The following is a 7,023-nucleotide window of genomic DNA, read 5'->3' on the forward strand; positions in this document are numbered from 1 at the left end:
ATTGATCTCATATCAAGTATGATCGAATCAAGAAAAGATGAAAGAAGTTCATGATCACTTGGTTGGATGAAATCGTAAAGGGAAAAGAAATCACAGTGATTCAAGAAAGGAGTTATATTTTTTTTGTCAACCAAATAATGAAGATGTAGTGACATATTTATGTGATATCCTTCATTATGAGGTTTGAGGTTCATATTAGCATGTTTTACCATTTAGGATTTCAATTGATATACTTTCAGTTTTTAAACTTTCAATTGGTTTGATTTTCATCATCTATGTAAAGCATATTATGTTAAACCAATATATAGTGCAAACATCTCCTTTAACCTCGTATTGTTGATGTGCATAAGTGTACTTTGTGTACTCTTGCATGCACAAATTGAGGGAGAGTTTAACCTATATCTTGTGAGATTAATGATTTCTTAAAGTTCATGTTTTGTAGTCTCACACCTTGGAGAACATCAAATGAGGATGAGTGGTTCCAAGGAAATGATCAAATATTTACCACATGTCACCCCATGGATTAGTTCTATTGAGGATCAATATGTGTTCTCTAGCATAAATTCAATTGTTTCAAATATATTATGCCTTGACCAAGATATATGATGAACTCCTCTAAGAATCTTAATTGAATCAAGTGCATGTTACAAGTAATTCGAGTACTTGATGCATACATTTAGGGGGAGCTCATTCTATATATTGTGTCCTTAAATACTAACATTTTCTTTTAGTGAACTTGTGTAGTTCTTTGAAAAGAATGGGTTTCTCTTGTTTTTTTTAAGAGGATATGTTTGTCCTTGGCATGCTAAATTTACTCAATACATGTCGTAATGAAGACTGATGGGCATGAATGAAAATCATCTTGCTTTGTGCAAAAATAATGTCAAGCCTATCAAAAGCTAAGATGTAAATTCATGATTATAATGGAGACCATGTGGCGTAGAACAAAGGTGTGTCACTCCATGAACTATTGTATTACAATTTTTGTATCTAGGCTCTTACATGCTAATGTGTGCATGTATATGCAATATCTTAAGTCTCACCATAAGGTTGCACTAGTGGTGATGATTATAGAATCTCTAGATATTTGATTAATACCTCTTGTGGTGATGTCATAAGTTTGTCTTAAGTCATCTTAGTGAGGTATGAGTCAAACATGCTAACTTCTCTTGAATCTTGGCTTAAAATATTGCATATCATATCTATTAGTATACCTTTTTATTATGAGTAATTCCTTCAATTGGTACAATTTCACATTTTCATACTTTATCTGTACCAAGGTTCAAATTGTAGAACTTAATCCCCTGACCTCACAAGTCCAAGTGCATAAGCTAAACAAGTATTCGTCACTTGTATGCACACATTTAGGGGGAGAATGGTCTATAATTTGAATCTTTGAGACTAACTTCATTTCCAAGTCTACTATGTGTGTAGTCTCAAATTAGAAAGGAATCTTCGGGCAAAGACAATCGCTTCCACTGCAAATTTTGATGGGTATCAAAAATTCTTTGCTCCAATAAATGTATCTTTTATACATTTTATAAGAGAATGAGTTTATCTTGTATATGCTACTCCAAAATCATCTAAAACTGGTAAACATATATCATATTCTTTTGGATTGCAAATGTCTAAAGTAGCATAGCTTATAAATTCTCCTGTCTAGAACTTAATTGATTAAATAGTGCACATGTTTCTTATGTCGCATGATTATGTTCAATTTATACTCATTTTATGCTAATGGTACTTTAAATTACAAATAAGTACTCTCAACTGGTATCAATTGAATTCATATATATGTGCGCTCTAAAACTTGAGGAGAACTTAGTGTAATATGCTATTAGTGATCTGCTTATCTATCAAATTGTATCAATTGGTGTTTTTCAATTGATATTTTTCATACATGATCACTAGTTGTATAATCCATACTTGTGCAATTTTCATGCTGCCTCTTGTTATGATAAGAAAATGCTAGGTGACATCTAGACTCTAGGTATCAAGATTTATCTTTCAATTAGTATGACAATATTCATTTGATATCTTGGACCTATGTCATAATTATGCCAACAAGAGATTGCAAAATGAACTCTAAATACAACACAAGTGTGGAACACCCCTTTGAAAAGGTAAAACGCAAAGGTACATCACTTATGGCACTTCTCCATTACCTTTGTGCCATATAAGGACCCTTTTCATGATAGTGTGTTCAAATCTTGATTAATCATAATTTCTACCCTTTATATTCTTTATATCTTTTTTTTGGAGATTTATGACAAAGGGGGAGAAATTTTGCATTAAAGCTTACCTTTAGTCTTATGTAACTAAGTGTTAGAAGACTTTAAAAAGGGGAGAAATAATTAAAAAAAGGGGAAGTCATAAGAAAAACATAAGATGTAGAAAGTTGATGAGTGCATACTATGTCATGAGCATCACGTTTATTTTATGACGCACTGCATCCTATGAATAGTATGATATAAGTTGTCTCCATACTTTGACCCAAATATGTGCTTTTGGCATTTGAGTACAAAATTGGTATTTTCTGAAATGCACATATTTAGGGGGAGGAAACTATATCATAGGATTCAAAATCTTATTTATCAAATCTTATGTAAGCTTTAAATGTGTTGTCATCAATCACCAAAAAGGGGGAGATTGAAAGTGCATTCATCCCTTTTGTGAGTTTTGGTGATTTGGATAACAACACATTTAAAGGTCTAACAAATTTGCTAAGTGTTGAACAGGGAATTCAGTATGATGAACATACTTGAATAGTGTATAATGATCAGTGAACAAAGTTCAACACAAGGTCAAATAACCAGTGAGACAATGCAAATGGATATAATATGGTCTCTATATTGGTTTGAATATATGGACAAGTCCTGAGAAATCACTATGCATAAATATGATCATAATAGAGGTTGAAGTGATTAATAGGATTGGTCAAGCCAAAGTGAACAAGATATGAGGAATCGTGAATTGGCTTGACCATATTACTATTAGTCCATATATGAATATATGAGAATCAAACTAGAGCTTGATTGATCTTAGCAGTTATATCTAGATGACATTCAAGCAAGGTTCACAATATTGAAGAAATGATTCTCTCAATGGATGCTCAATAGGATGTGACTCAAGAATGGCTTGATAGGGTGAAGATAGCAAGGAAAGGGCTTCGAGGAACTAAGCGAAGGTGAAGGCCAAGCGACGGCTTGTAGACCGAGGTACCATGGCTAAGGTGAAGAAGAGAGTACTTGCACTAAGTCGATGAACTAATCAGCTATGAAGAGTTACAACATGTTGATGCATCAGTAAGGTGACTTGAAGCCATGATTTGAACTCATATATGGTGAAATGGCACAAGTCATAGGCTCGATTTGTGTTTGCTTCAAAAGGTGAGACAAAGATGTTTGTGATCCTTATGAAGCAACACCATGGAGAAATCACACTTGAGACACCAATGACTCAAGGAGTTTACTTAATTATATTTTATTTAACTTGAGTATAGGAATCGTCGTACTATCAAGGGGGATCCAAAAAGAAGGTTGGTGTTGGTACAAAAGCTCAAAAATCCTTGATCCAAAACTTCCATTTTACCCTTGTTAATCCTTAGTGAAAGTATGTAGTACAACCTTTTAAAGTCTATCTTGGTCAAAATTGATTTTTGGAAAAACAGGTTCAACCAGTTTTTGCACTGTTCACCTTTTTTCAAAATACTGGTTCAGCCGGACACTCAACCGGACACTCAACCGGTTTTTGTCTGGTGGAAACAGGTTCAACCGGTTTTAAAACAGGTTCAACCGGTTTTTGCACTGTTCACTTTTTTCTGCCAGTCTGCTGTGTCAGCCAAAAAGCTGTGCGCAGCTTTTTGAAAAACCGGTTCAACCGGTTTTGGGACCGGTTCAACCGGTTTTTGGGCAGAAAAGTCAAAAACGGCTAGTTTTGGAGCCCCACCTATATATACTCACTCCTACCTCTCTCCCCACAGAACAGCACGCACAAAACTTCATTCCCAACCTGAGAAACACCTCCCACTCTCTCTCACACACCTCTTGCCTCTCCCATTTCAAATCTTTGGAGAGAAATCTTTGAGTGAGTTTGAGAGCTGCGGTTTTTGTGCTTCATCTCCAAATCTCTCTTGCTCTTCTTGATTCGAGCTTTGGTACTACATCGAGTTCTTTGTGGATTCATTACTCTTGGAGCTTCTAGCTCCTAGACGACTAGGTGTCTCTTGTGAGTCTCCAAATCTTGTGGAAGACCACAAGAAAGTTTGTATTACCCGCTCGTTTGAGCAAAGATTATTGTGTGGGCTTGACCTCTGTGGTTGGCAAAGGGAGGATTAGGGTTGAAAGAGACCCGGCTCTTTGTGGGCGCCTCAACGAGGAAGTAGGGCACCTTGGTGGTGTGACCGAACCTCGGGATAAATCTTGTGTCTCTTGTGTTCTTGCTCATTGTGTTTGTTTGTGTTCTTCGTTCTCTCACCATTGCGTGGAAGATTTGTTTATATATATTTGGTGTGTGGATTTTGAGAAGTGCCCTTCTCAGACCTACTATTTTGAACCCTGTGGATCAACTAGAACATCTCATTTCCAAAGTTAACTGGGTGAATTTCGAGATCAATTCAGTTTTACCCAGTTTGCTTCTAGTTTTTGTTGAAAAAGTTTTAACTTGCCTATTCACCCCCCTCTAGGCAACTTTCAACATCGCTACCAAGTTCGCCTCTGGTCAGGAGGCGGTCGAGGCCATCTTCCGGAAGGACAAGCAGCCTCAGGGACGCCAGCAGGAAGACGTCCCCGAGGCATCCGCTCAGCACGGCACGAAGAAGAAGGGCAAGAAGAAGTCGCAAGCGAAACGCGACACCGCCGACGCAGATCTTGTTGCCGCCGCCGAGCACAGGAACCCTCGGAAGCCTCCCGGAGGGGCCAACCTGTTCGACAAGATGCTTAAGGAGTCATGCCCCTATCATCAGGGTCCCGTCAAGCACACCCTTGAGGAGTGCGTCATGCTTCGGCGCTACTTCCATAAGGTCGGGCCCCGGTGGAAGGTGGCAAAGGCCATGACAACGACAAGAAGGAGGGCAACAAGGCAGAGGAGTTCCCCGAGGTCCACGACTGCTTAATGATCTACGGTGGGCAAGTGGCGAACGCCTCGGCTCGGCACCGCAAGCAGGAGCGCCGAGAGGTCTGCTCGGTGAAGGTGGCGGCGCCAGTCTACCTAGACTGGTCCGACAAGCCCATCACCTTCGACCAAGGTGACCACCCCGACCGCGTACCGAGCCCAGGGAAGTACTTGCTCGTTGTCGATCTCATCATCGGCAACGTCAGGCTTACCAAGGTCCTCATGGACGGAGGCAGCAGCCTCAACATCATCTACACCGAGACCCTCGGGCTCTTGCAGATCGATCTATCCACGATCCGGGCCGGTGCGGCGCCCTTTCACGGGATCATCCCCGGGAAGCGCGTCCAACCCCTTGGGCAACTCAATCTGCCCGTCTACTTCGGGACTCCCTCCAACTTCCGAAAGGAAACCCTCACGTTCGAGGTGGTTGGGTTCCGAGGAACCTACCACGAAGTGATGGGGAGACCATGCTACGCCAAGTTCATGGTCGTCCCCAACTACACCTACCTCAAGCTCAAGATGCCAGGCCCCAACGGGGTCATCACCGTCGGATCCACGTACCGACACGCGTACGAATGCGACGTGGAGTGCGTGGAGTACGCTGAGGCCCTCACCGAATCCGAGGCCCTCATCGCCGACCTGGAGAGCCTCTCCAAGGAGGTGCCAGATGCGAAGCGCCACGCCGGCAACTTCGAGCCAGCAGAGGCGGTTAAGTCCGTCCCTCTCGACCCCAGCAACGACGCCTTCAAGCAAGTCCGGATCGGCTCCGAGCTTGACCCCAAATAGGAAGCAGTGCTCGTCAACTTTCTCCACGCGAACGCCGAGGTTTTTGCGTGGAGTCCCTCGGACATGCCTGGCATACCGAGGGATGTCGCCGAGCACTCGCTGGACATCCAAGCTGGAGCCCGACTCGTGAAGCAGCCTCTGCGCCGATTCGACGAAGAAAAGTGCAGAGCCATAGGCGAGGAGATCCACAAGCTGATGGCTGCAGGGTTCATCAAAGAGGTATTCCATCCCGAATGGCTAGCCAACCCTGTGCTTGTGAAAAAGAAAGGTGAGAAATGGAGGATGTGTGTAGACTACACTGGTCTAAACAAAGCATGTCTGAAGGTTCCCTACCCTCTGCCTCGCATCGATCAAATCGTGGATTCCAATGCTGGGTGCGAAACCCTGTCATTCCTCGATGCCTATTCAGGGTATCACCAAATCAGGATGAAAGAGTCCGATCAGCTCGCGACTTCTTTCATCACACCTTTTGGCATGTACTACTATATTACTATGCCATTCGGTTTAAGGAATGCAGGCGCGACCTACCAAAGGTGCATGAACCACGTGTTTGAAGAGCACATTGGCCGAACGGTCGAGGCTTACGTCGATGACATCGTAGTCAAGACGAGGAAAGCCTCCGACCTCCTCTCTGACCTTGAAACGACATTCAAGTGTCTCAAGGCGAAAGGCGTAAAACTCAATCCCGAGAAGTGTGTCTTCGGAGTCCCCCGAGGCATGCTCCTGGGGTTTATCGTCTCCGAGCGGGGCATCGAGGCCAACCCGGAGAAAATCGCGGCCATCACCAACATGGGGCCTATCAAGGACTTGAAAGGAATATAGAGGGTCATGGGATGCCTTGCGGCTCTGAGCCGCTTCATCTCACGCCTCGGCGAAAGAGGCCTACCCCTGTACCGCCTCTTAAGGAAGACCGAGCGCTTCACTTGGACCCCCAAGGCCGAGGAAGCCCTTGGGAACTTAAAGGCTCTCCTGACAAGCGCGCCCATTCTGGTGCCCCTCGCTGCGGGAGAAGCCCTCTTGATCTACGTAGCCGCAACCACTCAGGTGGTCAGCGCCACGATCGTGGTCGAGAGACGAGAAGAAGGGCATGCATTGCTCGTCCAGAGGCCGGTCTACTTCATCAGT

This window comes from Zea mays, chromosome 9, assembly GCF_902167145.1.
Source record: "Zea mays cultivar B73 chromosome 9, Zm-B73-REFERENCE-NAM-5.0, whole genome shotgun sequence".
In the NCBI taxonomy this organism is placed as follows: Eukaryota; Viridiplantae; Streptophyta; class Magnoliopsida; order Poales; family Poaceae; genus Zea; species Zea mays.